This window comes from Coturnix japonica, chromosome 1 (genome assembly GCF_054131305.1).
Source record: "Coturnix japonica strain WE chromosome 1, WE-NBRP24, whole genome shotgun sequence".
NCBI classification, from domain to species: domain Eukaryota; kingdom Metazoa; phylum Chordata; class Aves; order Galliformes; family Phasianidae; genus Coturnix; species Coturnix japonica.
In genome coordinates, this window is record NC_140663.1 from 152,271,851 (window position 1) to 152,285,079 (window position 13,229).

The 13,229-nt window shown below is 41.8% G+C and overlaps 1 protein-coding gene across 12 annotated transcripts in view; it reads right to left on the reverse strand.

Moving 5' to 3' along the window:
* The window catches only part of ENOX1 (ecto-NOX disulfide-thiol exchanger 1), a 365,975-nt gene that overhangs the window by 247,201 nt on the left and 105,545 nt on the right, over window positions 1–13,229 (reverse strand). For all 12 annotated transcript variants that reach the window (XR_014948654.1, XR_014948652.1, XR_014948653.1 and 9 more), the window contains exon 3: window positions 6,372–6,449. The gene's annotated coding sequence lies outside the window, so the exon portion shown is untranslated. The remainder of the gene's footprint in view (window positions 1–6,371; window positions 6,450–13,229) is intronic.

The following is a 13,229-nucleotide window of genomic DNA, read 5'->3' on the forward strand; positions in this document are numbered from 1 at the left end:
TTGTTTTTGAAGTCTGGTATCAATAACATTAAGCAGGAACACATTCCTTCCCTAGCAATTATGGGTTCTATTACAGGATCATTTCTTCTATAGAGTCAACCAACTCTTATTAATGAGGACATGGATTCCTTTCAGCTTTATTTCTTGTTTTTCACCTATGGCAGCTAATAATCAATGTCTTTGTATTTCTCTTTTTCTAATGCAATAGCTGATCCAATAAATCCAAGCAAATCTGGAGCCATGCATCTTAGAACTGTTAGTCCCAAAGAGTTATGTACACTACACTTTAAGCTTAAAAAAAATGCTCAAACATTCTTGTCAAATTCAAGTCTTTGCCTTACTGTTACTCATAATATTGATTGAACTTTGCTGGGTTTTGAGCTCTAAAGATAAACAAAGGTTGCTCCTGAACTAAGCTGATGTCAGAGTTTTTTGAAGCTGGCAGCAAGGATGTGAATAATCATCAGATGTAGCTTCTGAAGGCAATAGCATTGCAACTATATTAATTCTGGAACCAAACTCACCACCATTTTCTCTTATGAAACAAATAATAGTAATAATAAAATCTCTTAATGTTTCCTGTTTGAACAGTTTACTGTCTGTTCGTTTTCCACATGTTTTTAGATAAAAAGTAAAAGGGGAAATACATAAACCCGTGGTGGAAAAAAGATTTTTTTCTTTATTTTGGCTGGCACTCAGCCACCTAAACTCTCTTTATTTTCTCTTTCTTTTCCTTCCTTCCTTCCTTCCTTCCTTCCTTCCTTCCTTCCTTCCTTCCTTCCTTCCTTCCTTCCTTCCTTCCTTCCTTCCTTCCTTCCTTCCTTCCTTCCTTCCTTCCTTCCTTCCTTCCTTCCTTCCTTCCTTCCTTCCTTCCTTCCTTCCTTCCTTCCTTCCTTCCTTCCTTCCTTCCTTCCTTCCTTCCTTCCTTCCTTCCTTCCTTCCTTCCTTCCTTCCTTCCTTCCTTCCCTTTTTCTTTCCTTTCTTTTTATTGTAACAAGTTCTGTAAGTTTCAATGTCATTTCTGGAGAGTTGGACAGTAGTAGTGACAGTGGATTTTTCCTTCTCTCAACTGGAGAAGATGTTTTAACTCCTTTTCAGAAGGGAAATCAATTCATATCTTTCTGTCTGTGGCAACAGATTCCTGCTGGAGCTGGAGCTTATGACTTTTATCTTGCTGTGACACCTGCTTTGGTCAAGGGGATTACTGATTACTCCTCCTGGAAGGTGTCAATATTGATGATGTTTGGCTGAGCAGCTGTCCTCCCCCTTCTATTATTATTATGCACGATGCATGATTGATTCTTCTGAGGACACTAGTGATAGAAAACTTAGCAGTTCTTTGCTGTCTCTCCTACTAGTGATAGAAAACTTAGCAGTTCTTTGCTGTCTCTCCTTTAAAGGGACCTGAATGAACAATCATTGTTTCTGAAATGCGCTACAGCCACCATTTCACCTCATCCATTGTTCACATACCTCTGTGCAACCAGAATGTGAGCAATGAAAAGGTGCAAGATGTGTAGTTATCCATATGTTGAGAGCTATCAGTTCCACTCTTATTGTCTCTCAAACAATGTCATTCATTACCTACTATCATACTTTAGAAGAATTTAAAGGATAGAAGAGAGAGAAGACATTGGCAGGGATTCCACCTAGACTGAGGTAAGATAAGGATGGGAGCCACTTTAATTTAGGGTACGCTTCCACCTTTAGTTATCAATCTCCTAAACTTTGGGCTTATTTTACATAATTTCTATGCATTTGACAGTCGTACTGAGGATTTCCAGGTTCTTAGCACTAGCGCCTGAATTAAGAAGTCACAGTACACAGAGGGATGCAGCTACACAGGAAGAAGAAAGAAATCCTTCAGAAGTTTTTAAATTGGTATCTGCAGGTTTTACAATTGCTTACTCTGAAAAACAAACAAATATCTCCAATATAGAGGCATTCTTTCTTTCAATACTCAACAGACAGCAATAAAGAAAGTCATGTTCAGCTTTTCCCTTTCTTCACAAGAAATAAGACACCAAGTGGCTTAATATGGAGCAAAGGAAGCATAACCTGGATTTTAGGAATATTCCCTAAGGGTTGTGTGGTTCTGGAGGAGACTATATAAAGAATAACTGAAATACTCCACACTAGAAGATGTTTTGGGGTTTTGTTTTGTTGTTCATTTTTGTTTGTTTTGGTGGTGGTGCTTGTTTTAAGAATGTATCAGGTAAACATCCCTCACAGATTATTTAGACATCTTGATTGCAACACAAGCAAATGAGCCAGATGATTTTCAGTGTCCCAAGGGCACTCTCAACTGCTGGCATGAAAGATCACCCTTTATTTTATGGCATACCACATGAGTTAAGATAGGCAAAGATCATTAACTAATTGCCACTTTGAAACATAAGATGATGGGCAATGGGGTGAGACAAGTAAAGAGCGTTTTTCCTGATCTGAGTCTATAGACACTTAGGACAGTTTGCAGGAGCCTCTCAACCATTTCCCTGTTGTTCTGGGAAGTAGCTGTGATTAAACAACAGGGTGGTGTTTCAGAATACCTCTGTTCCTCAGACAGAAGTAGCACTTGTTGCCATACCTAGGAACCACTCGGAAACAACTTAAAATCATGGTAAGCTCTCTTTGTTCTCTTGGTTGGTTGATTTGTTTTCCATGCATCTTTACTTATCCCATTGTCCTGAAGAAGTCTTGCTAGGGCCACAGCTCTCATTCAGGTCAGCATATTGTTGTTTTATTTTTTCTAACCATCATGTGCCCCTTACCTTGATATGGGCAATAATACAGTAGAGTTGCACGGTGACCCTGAACCATCATTCAAATAAAAAACAAAGTGCATATATGGCATTTTAATCAGTTTGTACATACATCTCGTGATTTGGACACATTAACTTTTACAGTCTCACCATCTTGTTTTCTCTTCTAATGAAATGCAACTGTCCCTCCATGGCAGCTCAGTGAGATTTACTTTCCCCATCCTTCCATTTCATTCTGCCACATTTTCCCTGAGCATCTAGCTTATAGATTTTCTCCAGCTAGCAGACTACTAGTTTTCCATCTGTTCAATAATTCAGATGTATACATCAAATGCACATATGGCACACTTACAGGTAGCAGCATCCCCTCCCTTTCTCCCAGGTAATTTGCGCATAAGGTGCACAGAGAAAACAGATGCCTGTTTGCTCCCTTGGATTGCTGGTCTGTGCCTTGACCTACCCTGTTCCTTTCTGCTAACCTCCATGTAGCCACTGCTTTGAGTATCACCTCCAGCTTGGGGAGGGAGAGTTGGGCCATCACATCACAGTCCTCCAGCAGCGTGGCTCAGAGGCAGGCAGGACTACCTAACACAGCCAGTGGCAGCAGGGCTCTCCAGTTATGCATGCAGCCACTGGTCAGAGATCAAAAGTATGTCTGACATGCTTACACACTCCCATGGATAAGTGCTCTCCTTAGGCTCTTCCCCTCCTTTCTTCCTAACCCTCACTATGACTTTTGGCAGCTTAATGTTTTTTTTCATAATTGTTAAAATACCCTCAAGAAGCGGCAATACAACGGAGATGCACTCTCTGTACTCACACCCCACCAAGAGCCAGCCCTGGCTGACCACAGGGCCAGCAGGCCACGACATGAGGAGAGCAGAGAAGCTGAGCCCAGAAGATGAAGACTTTTTTCCATCCCACACCACAGCCCATTGTCTAACCCTGCTCTGAACTACTCTCACTGCCTTTGGTGTCTTCTGCTTACCATAAAACCAATACACCTGTTTCTTCCTAAGTGTGTCAAGGGCAAATATTTGAGAGGTCCTGAGAGTCACTGGAAAAAGTGCATCATTTAGGGATCCCAACAGGAAAATTTAAGAAACTCCGGCAATAAATGAATGAAATTCCAGTAAAATAAGGATAAGCCACAAAGGCAGAAGGGAAAAGGAAGTTTCTCTAGAGAATGTCCAAGGGATCATGAGCAGGAAATAAAAGAAAGTTTAAGAAAACAAGAACCATACAGGAAGATACTTATAAGAAAAAAAAAAAATACACAAAATTTGCAGTGGAAGTCATGGGATAAATGGAAAAAGCTGACCTGGATTAAAGAAATTATTTGGCTAGACCAGTATCCTGTTTTGCTTCAATGTCAATACCAGATGCTACAGATAAGTGTTACAATAGGTACCTACACAGCTGCAGAGGCAGCTTCGCTCAGACCCCAGGCAGAGGGCAGGTGAGTTCAGCTTTCAACCAGGCAAATGCTGTATAATTGCTCTTTAACTATGCAATATGAAAAATGCATCTGTGATGGCATTCTTACTGATACAAATATCTATTTCTTGCAAAGGCTAAATGTAACACCTTTTGATACTGCCTTGGAGCATTACACATGGTTTCTCTTTTTCAGAAGAAATGTCTTCCCTCTTAATTTGTTTTCCTTTGTATTGTAATAAACTACAGCACAGTAGTACCCCAACTATTTCATGCCACATGGTAATATGTATCTAATTGCACATACATCAAATTAATGTTGTATTTGTGTTAAACAATGCAATACTAATTTGTATGTATATCTAAAAGCCATTATTTTTCAGGAATCAGACATGTGAGAGAGAAAGCTTCTAAAAGGTGTTTAGATAAACAACTTGCCTAAACTCTATTTCAGAGCAGCTGTTGGCTGCATTTGTATCAAATTCATTAGGCCCAACCATGCTTTACTTCAGCAAACTCAGCTGCAGCTCTTGGAAGCCTTTGGTGAGCTGTGATTCAAACAGCTCTCACATACAAGCCTGGAAAGGAAGGGTTTTTTTAAAGCTGTCACTGCTGTTCGTAAAGGATTTACATTCCAAATGCCAACATGTGCAACAAGTTTTCTCCCTTTATCCTGAGTGCATTTCAGTGTTTGCACTTTTTTCTCCCTCTGCCCCCAAAGTAAAACAGAAATTTTGCCCTGAGGGATAACATCATTAAAGAAAAGGACAGTGCATTCGTAAAGCTTTAGAAGGACACAGATCATTCAACAGTTGTGCAATTACTCTGAAAAACTGCTTATTTCTGAGCACAGAGCTTTCACTCAACACAGGCCTGAGGCATCACGATTAGATCTGTATCTGCAGCATCTCAACTAGCAGGATCTAGGCCCACTGCTCATTACAGAAGCTGTAGTCATGTGTAAGGTTTACATCTAGGTTCAGTCTCCAAGGCATTTTGAAGCTGGGGTCATATTAAAAGGCACTACCAACTTACAGTAATTCCTTCCTGAGAATAAATTGAAGGTAGTTTTGGATACCTCTGTTAACCTAAAACCACCTGGTTTGGGTTTTATTCCTTACTTTCCCTACAGAACTCATACAGACTAATGGAATGCTAAGTGACTGTACAGAGGCAACAAGAAAAGCAATTATACCCACAGCGCTGTCAGGCAAATAAGTGAACAAAACAGAACATATTCAAACGTGAACATTTTTGTAAACCATTATTTAGGGCCAGACACAGCTCTCACAAGCCCTCATTGTGCTCTGATCACAGGGTATGACTGTGTAGATGGAGAAGTTGATTCTCTCTGGCAAAATGTCTATAAAAATGCTTTTCTGTACTACCTTCAAAAACAATAAAAATCAGATTTTCCCTATTCCATACCTGCAAAGAAAAAAACATATTGAAATGCAGAGGAGTATTTTCTACCCTCTAAATCATTGTGATTGTAGGCCACTATACTTTGATGCGCTATTGTTCTGGCTGACAAGGACACAGCATTAGCTACAGGCTCCTTAACACTCCCTGCCATGCTGACACTCCACGAATCAAACCATTACTTTTATGCCCTTCCTACAGTTTCTTAAATTATCAACTCTTTTTTTTATATATTTTCTTAAACTTTCCATGAACCTGAGCTCCTCCTGACCTGAAAGCCCCAGCTATTCTGCTGACTCTTATCTGACTATACCTCCAGAAGCAGCTCCAGCAGTAGCTGAGGGACAGCCACTCACACACTGGCAGCCTGGGTGGGAGGCATTGACCGCAGGGCTTTGTAGGGTATAGAAGTTCCAGCACACACTGAAAGACACAGTGGTGATGTGAAAATGACTTACAGGCCCAATTCCTTTCTGCAGTTCAACACTATAAGCTGTAATAGTTCACTTCAAAGGAAAGATGAATGGGTTACTATGCATTTATATAATGGTAACAGAATGGAGTTATGTCCTAAACACTTTGCAAGAAACCAAAATCATTCTCTGCAACACTTGCTCCAGATTAAAATTAGATTTTCATTTGACTTGCATGCGTTCAAGATGAAAAAAGAAAAAAAAAAAAAAGAAAGATAACAAAACAGCACAGGAATCCACATGCTGAAATAGTCAGAATGTGGCAGAGTTTACAGACCTGTACAAAAGAGGGTAACTTCTCAGCGGCCCCATCACTGTATTTCCATAGGAATGTTACAAATTCTCATGGCCAATCCTGCAAGAAGTGGAAAGAATCGTTAAACCTAGAGAGTTTCGAAAGGAGAAGAACATAAGATCAGCTGTCTCCTTGGATACGCAATGCTAAAAGCCAGTGTGGAATTGGTTTAGAGGATGTTAAACATTTTAAACTATGGAAGCAGCAAGATCTTAACATTTATTTAAATATAACAAAGCCCGAGTTAAATAAAATACAAAATACAAAGTTCTTTCTAAAGACATGTTACGGAAAACAGTGCTGATAAAAAAGGCAATGAATGTATGGGACTGGATTGGAAAGGAAAAAAAAAAAAAAAAAGAATACCACACCAATTTATATTCCCTTTGAACTGTCTGTAATACAGACCTTAAAGTGCATTTTCAAACATATAGCATATCAAAGAAGCAGACATTTATTCCTAGCCATGGCACTTCTAGGCTTTTGGTAAATGAAGCCAGAAATAGTCTAGTGGAACTGCACTGTGCGATAAAGCATGTTCTGATGGGTTCTGCACAACATCAGTAAACAATTGTTGTTTTTTTCTTTTAACCCAGGGATAGAATTTCAGCAGTAAACAAATGTCTTACATCTTGCATGAATTCTTCAACGGAGTCGAGGCAAACCTGTCGTTTCACACCTCCTGCATTTGCTATTCAAAGTCAAAATACAAGTCAGATTCCCCAAGATCTATGAGTTGCTGTGTTTTTGATTATGACAACTATGATACACAAGGGTAAATCCAATACACCACAGCTTTCAGCCGTAATCCCCCTGGAATCCTCACCCGTTGTTATGAGGATAATTATCTGGGTATCCCCGAGGCCAATTTTTGTAGTTTTCATATAAAAACCACCTCTTGCATAAGACATGAAATTTAAAATCATCCCCTTCACAGATATCATTGAGTCACTCCATTACCTCTGGGACAGATATAAATTATGCATTCTTTGATTCTCTTTAAAATTTTAGATGCACAGGGGGACTGAGAAGCATCTAAATGGTACTAAAAATATAAGGCATTCAAGAAAGAAACAATCGCTTGTATGGCATTAACTGCTACAGTGCTCCGAAGGCTCCCTGCCTGGTCAAGAAAAGCACATAAAGCACTGAAACATAGCAGCAGGCTTGCATGCTAATGGCTGCTGGTGACAAGGACTCATTGAATGTCACTGCTTCACATACTGCGTACTGTTCATTTTTCTTATCTGTGTGACCTCTCCTTTGAAATGACTGATGAAACTCCTGTGAATTAGCATCTCTGCTTCTGGGCATTTGCCACCAAGAAGGCATTCAGTAACATCTCTAGTAAAATGCAAAAATGAAGCAGGAAAAACAAATCATCATCATCTCAACAGAAAAAAACACAGTCACCATGTCTGTTAAATGATATTTGGTCTACCCTGTGAGAGGATACTTGGTTTACCTGTTATGCTTTGCCAAAGCTACGTTAGGTTGGCTTTTACCTTGATGCCCTTTTAAGAGAGTTGGCTTCTCACAATACATGTATTCATACTGCATTGGCTAACATTTTCGTAATTGGTGTGAATAAAAAGAAATAGCTGTTACTGCTTGGAAAAAAAAAAAAAAAAAAAAAAAGAGGAAATAACTCTGTTCTAGTGCCCTGCTGCTATGATGACCTATTTCACACTAGCATCTGTTCTGTTCTGATGAACCACTCCAGATGTAAGCTGGCAGAGCAGCACTGCAAGTATGTTGCCCAGATATCCACTGAGCACTGCAGATGTTTGGTTCCACGCTTCACACTTAATGTGTGTCTGATTAATTTTTGCTTTATTATTTCAACTCCTAGGCCTATATAGAATTTCCTATAAAGTTTGCAGGATGGATCTGGATCCAATCTGCAGCCATAAGGAGAAGCTCCTTCTGTGTTAGAAGCTTCATTAATGTCAGGAATAACGAGCTAAAAGAGCTTTGTTTTGAACTGCCAAAAGAAATGCAAACTTCAGTAATCTATTATGATTTTATATTATTTGCCTGAGGATTTAACGCCACGCTCATTTCAATTTCAAAATTACATATGTTTGTAATATTCAGATGCACCGTTCTGACCAAAAATATTATGCCCATGTTCTGCCTCAAGCCCTTGACCTGAATGAGGTTAGTGACAGGGATATGAATGACTTGAGCAGAAAACCAAACACAAAAGTAGTTTTATAGTGAAGTACAATATTTCTTCTGTCACTTAGCCATTTTTTTTCCTCTCAAAATTACAGGGTAGACTGCAAATCTTCAAGGCTAGCAGCCACTACGACAGACTAAGTGCCATTTAAAAGAATAATAATTTATGACACGCCTTGGAAGAATAGCAAAGGTCACACAGAAGACTCCCCAGGGAGGGGAGGATGACAAAGGTTACAGAGATGACTGAAGACTAGCCTACAGGAAGGGGTTTTCTTGGAAGGAAGATGTTTTGTTGCACAGCTTCATCCTACCTAATGCACAGGCACCTCATCCAAGCAAACAGCCCACATTTAAGGTAGCTGCAAGGCATCACTTACAAAATATGCTTCTGAAGTTCATGGTTTAGCAGCTTGGCCATGCACCATGGCCCACGGAGCTGGGTCTGCCCACAGGGCACAATAGGATGCATAGCAACAGATTTGGAGACCCTGTGGACCACAGCGGGTGGACTACATCTGAAATACCTCCAGAGCTTTTGCAAGCTATTCACGAAAGAGATCTGACTGCCAAGACACTCAATGCCATTTTTCAGATATTTACCAGACCAACACCAACCACTGTTTCTTTAAGCAGCAATTATAAGAGTTGCTTAAGATGAGACTAAGCTGAGTGGTGCAGTTGACACAACAGAGGGAAGGGACACCATCCAGAGGGACCTGGACAGGCTTGAGAAGTCCACATGAATCAATGGGTTCAACAAGGTCATGTGGAAGACGCTGAACTGAGGTCAGGGTAATCCCACATATGAGTAGAGATTGGTAGAGGAACTGAGAGCAGCCCTGTGGATAGAAATTTGGGGATACTGATGGATGACAAGGTGGACACAAGCCAACAGTGTGCACTTGCAACCCAGAAGGCCAACTGCATCAACAGAGGGGTGCCCAGAAGGGAGAGGGAGGGGATTGACCCCTCTACTCTGCCTTTGTAAAGCCCCAGCTGGAGTACAGCATCCAGGTCCCAGCACACGAAGGATATGCTGCTGTTGGAGTGGTACCAAAGGAGGGTCATGAAGATGATGAGAGGGCTGAAGCACCTCTCCTATGTAGAAAGGTTGAGGGAGCTGGGATTTTCCAGCCTGGAGAAGGCTCTGGGGTGACCTGCCCTTCAAGTACTGGAAAGGAGCTTATAAACAGGAGAGAGACTGAATTTTACACTGTCTGATAGTGACAGGACAAGGCTCTAAAATTTTAAACAAACAAACAAACAAACAAATAAAGTTAGGAAGAATTCTTCACACAGAGGGCAGTGACACACTGGTACAGGCTGCTCAGAGAGGCTGTAGATACCCCATCCCTGGATGAGTTAATGGCCAGGTTGGATGGGACCCTGAGCAGCCTGATCTGTTGGGTGGAAACCCTGCCCATAGCAGGGGCCTTGGAACTAGATGATCTTTAAGGTCCCCTCCTACCTAAGCCATTCTATGCTTCTATGATTCTCAGAAGAGCCTGTGAAACAGTGGTGATAGATTCTCACAGGCAGCTGTAAATTTGCACAGCAGCCATCAGGTTGTGCAGCACTTTGGGTCGCATTTTTCTTCCCTCAGCTTATACTGAGGAAGAGTATGAGCTTATAAGAGGAAGCTTCCCTCTTCCCTCCCTATACTTGCTGCAGCTGCACCTCTTTCAGCTGCAGCAAGTATAGAGGGAAAAAAAAACACACACACACACAAAAAAAAAAACAAGACAAGGATGAAGACAAGCAGAAACAACTCTTCTTGGCACAGCTCCACTCCGTGCAGCATTATTTCTGGGCTCATAAAATAAGCATTAAGTGGTGGGAGAAGCTGGCGCTGCGAACCTGGGGGTAACCAGCAGTGTCTGCAGAACATCAGAGCGATAAAGAAAAGCTTAACCTGAAGCCAGCATGCAATACAAGACAACTCTTATCTCTTCAGAAATGTGTGGCCATAACCGTTGGAGAAACTGACAGCTCCCAGCTGCTCCGGATGAGTTTGGACAGTGCCTGCAGCCAGATCAATGGCTGGCGCTTGCCAATGGGGCGCTGAAGGGTGCAGCTGTAAGATGGGCCAGGCAGGAAGCAGTTATGGAACACTTTGGGTTTAAAGGATTGTGTCTCGTTTGCTGCTGGATGACTGCAGAGCCCATCCTCCCAGTGTTCAGTTCTATGCTCACAAAGACAATCCTACCTGCCGAGGGCAGGGTAATTGTTGAGGTAGAAATTCTCATTTTCATTCAGAAATTCTCACCTATTTCCTGTACAAAAATAGGGCAATTTGCTGAAGGGGACTAGCTGCGGACATTAGGAGCGTCTGCATTCTCTTGTTCTGGCAGGCTCTGCTCTATTAGCATGGCTGATGAAGCCTTTTGCTGGCTGTTCAGATCACAGAAAAATTTTACACTCTCATAAACACAGGCAAATGACAGCGGAGCATGCCTATGGGAGACCTGAGGGCAGAAGATACCTGGGAGGTGGGACATGACTGAGCCAGCCCCACATTACAGTAGTGTTTTATTCCATGCATCACCTGCAAGAAAAAGGGGAGGAGAGCTCATTGGAACGCTGTGCACACTATGAATAACCCATGAGATGCCCCCTCCCAGGTGACAAATCCACAGGGCATGTTGTCACGAGCCCTCTGAACCCAGCTGAAAAAGGCAAACGAGATTGTCAAGGAGTGCTTTGCCTAACATGTATTGTTGCTTCCCAGCACCAGGACACGACAGGCTCTCCATGCGGGGCTTTTATACTCCCTGGTGTTGGTTTTGCGTGCTCTGTCTTCCTTTATTAATTTTAAACAGAACAGGGGGATGTAAATTCACCATTGGGGATATGTCAGTGTTTGCTCAACATGCTCTATATACCTTTATTAATTTTGTATTGAATGGTGGATGTGATTTTACTCTGGGGGAAAATCAGTGATAGACAAAGGCCATTCCCACTGCAGGGGAGCAGTGGGGAAGGGGAGATCATTTCTCTCTGTGTTTGTTTGAGGAGTGTGTGTGTTTTCTAGGATTTCTGAAGCTGAGGAACTTTTGCTGTCATGAACAGGCAGTTTCAGTGCCATGACCTACTGGTCTGAAGAGGTTGATTATCTTAATGTACCATTTGTTATGCAAGTCTTACAGCTTGCAGTACATTTTACAAGCGACAGACGAAGCCTTTTGATAATGCGGGAATAGTACGCATGAGAGGAAATTAAAAAGCTTTCAAAACTTAGAACAAGACCCCCTTTTTTTTTTTTTTTTTTAATGGAGCAAATGCATTAATAAAGCTGCACCAACTACAAAAAGTTTGTTGTTTGACAAAGAGTTGCAAGGTTTAGCATTGGACACAGTGCAGAAATTTCCTTATCCTTCCTATCCCTCCAGTGAGACCACACTGGGATGGGAGAGTGCATGAATGTTCAACTCCCAGCGCCGCTATTCTTTAAGGACTCATGGAGGTGTACTAAGAGCTGTTCACTTGTACACAGCTCTTTGCTACCTACCTTAAATTAACAGAATCACAGAGTCATAGGGGTTGGAAGGGACCTCTGGGGATCAAGTCCAACAACCTTGCTAAAGCAGGTTCCCTACAATAAGCTGCAAAGGAAATTCCCCAGACAGCTGTGACACAGAGGACACCTGACCAGAGAGCTAAAGACCTATTTTCCTGATCACAAGATGCTGCACTACGATTTATACCAAAAATAAGGACATGCTAAGATTTATAGTGCTGAACAGTGCCTTACTGAAATCACTGCTCATAACAAACTTGAAACGGTGAACTGAATTAATTACTTGTTTGATCAAAATGTGTTATAGACTTGAAAACTGAATTATGGAGTGGCTGTTATTCACGGCACATGTTTATGGGACAAGTCATTCTTTCCCTAATCTGGTGCAGCTGGCACGTGAACTTCTCGCATGACTGTTGGCAGGGGGCAGAAAGTGCTTGCACTTAGGGCCAGAGAAGCATGGTTCCCATACTGAGCACCAGAAAGAGCAGATCTGCTTCAGCTGAAAAATGAGTAAGGGAAACAGGAAAGCAAGGGGCTGAGGACTGCAGCTGGCTGCTATGCGCTCTATGGGTCAGTGCTGTTATACTTGCTAAATGCAGCTTGATTCTGAGTTAGTGCAAGGGAAAGAAGGAAGGGTGGGGTTTGGAAATTGGCTCACATCCACCCAAGACAGTAACATGCAACCTGGGGAAAAAGTAATAAATACCAGGTACATGTCACAGCACACAATGCTAACAGTCTGTAATGAACGCAAATGTAATGATACACACCAGCTGTGCTGCCAGCAACCCGGCGTTCCCAGAGACTGAAGGCAGACAGCAGGGAACATGGGGACAAGGCTGGGACCCAGTGTGCCCATAGAAGGTGACAGGAGTCTCCCGGTCCTTCATCTGATAGCTGCAGCCTAGAAAAACTGCAGTTTGGCAGTGGCATTTGGTGTGAGTTCCTGTCCAAGTCCACTAAAAATAGAACATGAACTAGGTTTCTGTCCTTGGCTGTCTTGCAAGCCATCATCTTTCTCTTCTCTCTTGCAGTGCCACCACTTATGAAACTCTGGAAAGGAATTTCATTCAGCCATGTAGCTATCCAGAATACACACACTGTAAGACTGTGCTACCATTCAAGAAGACCTGAAC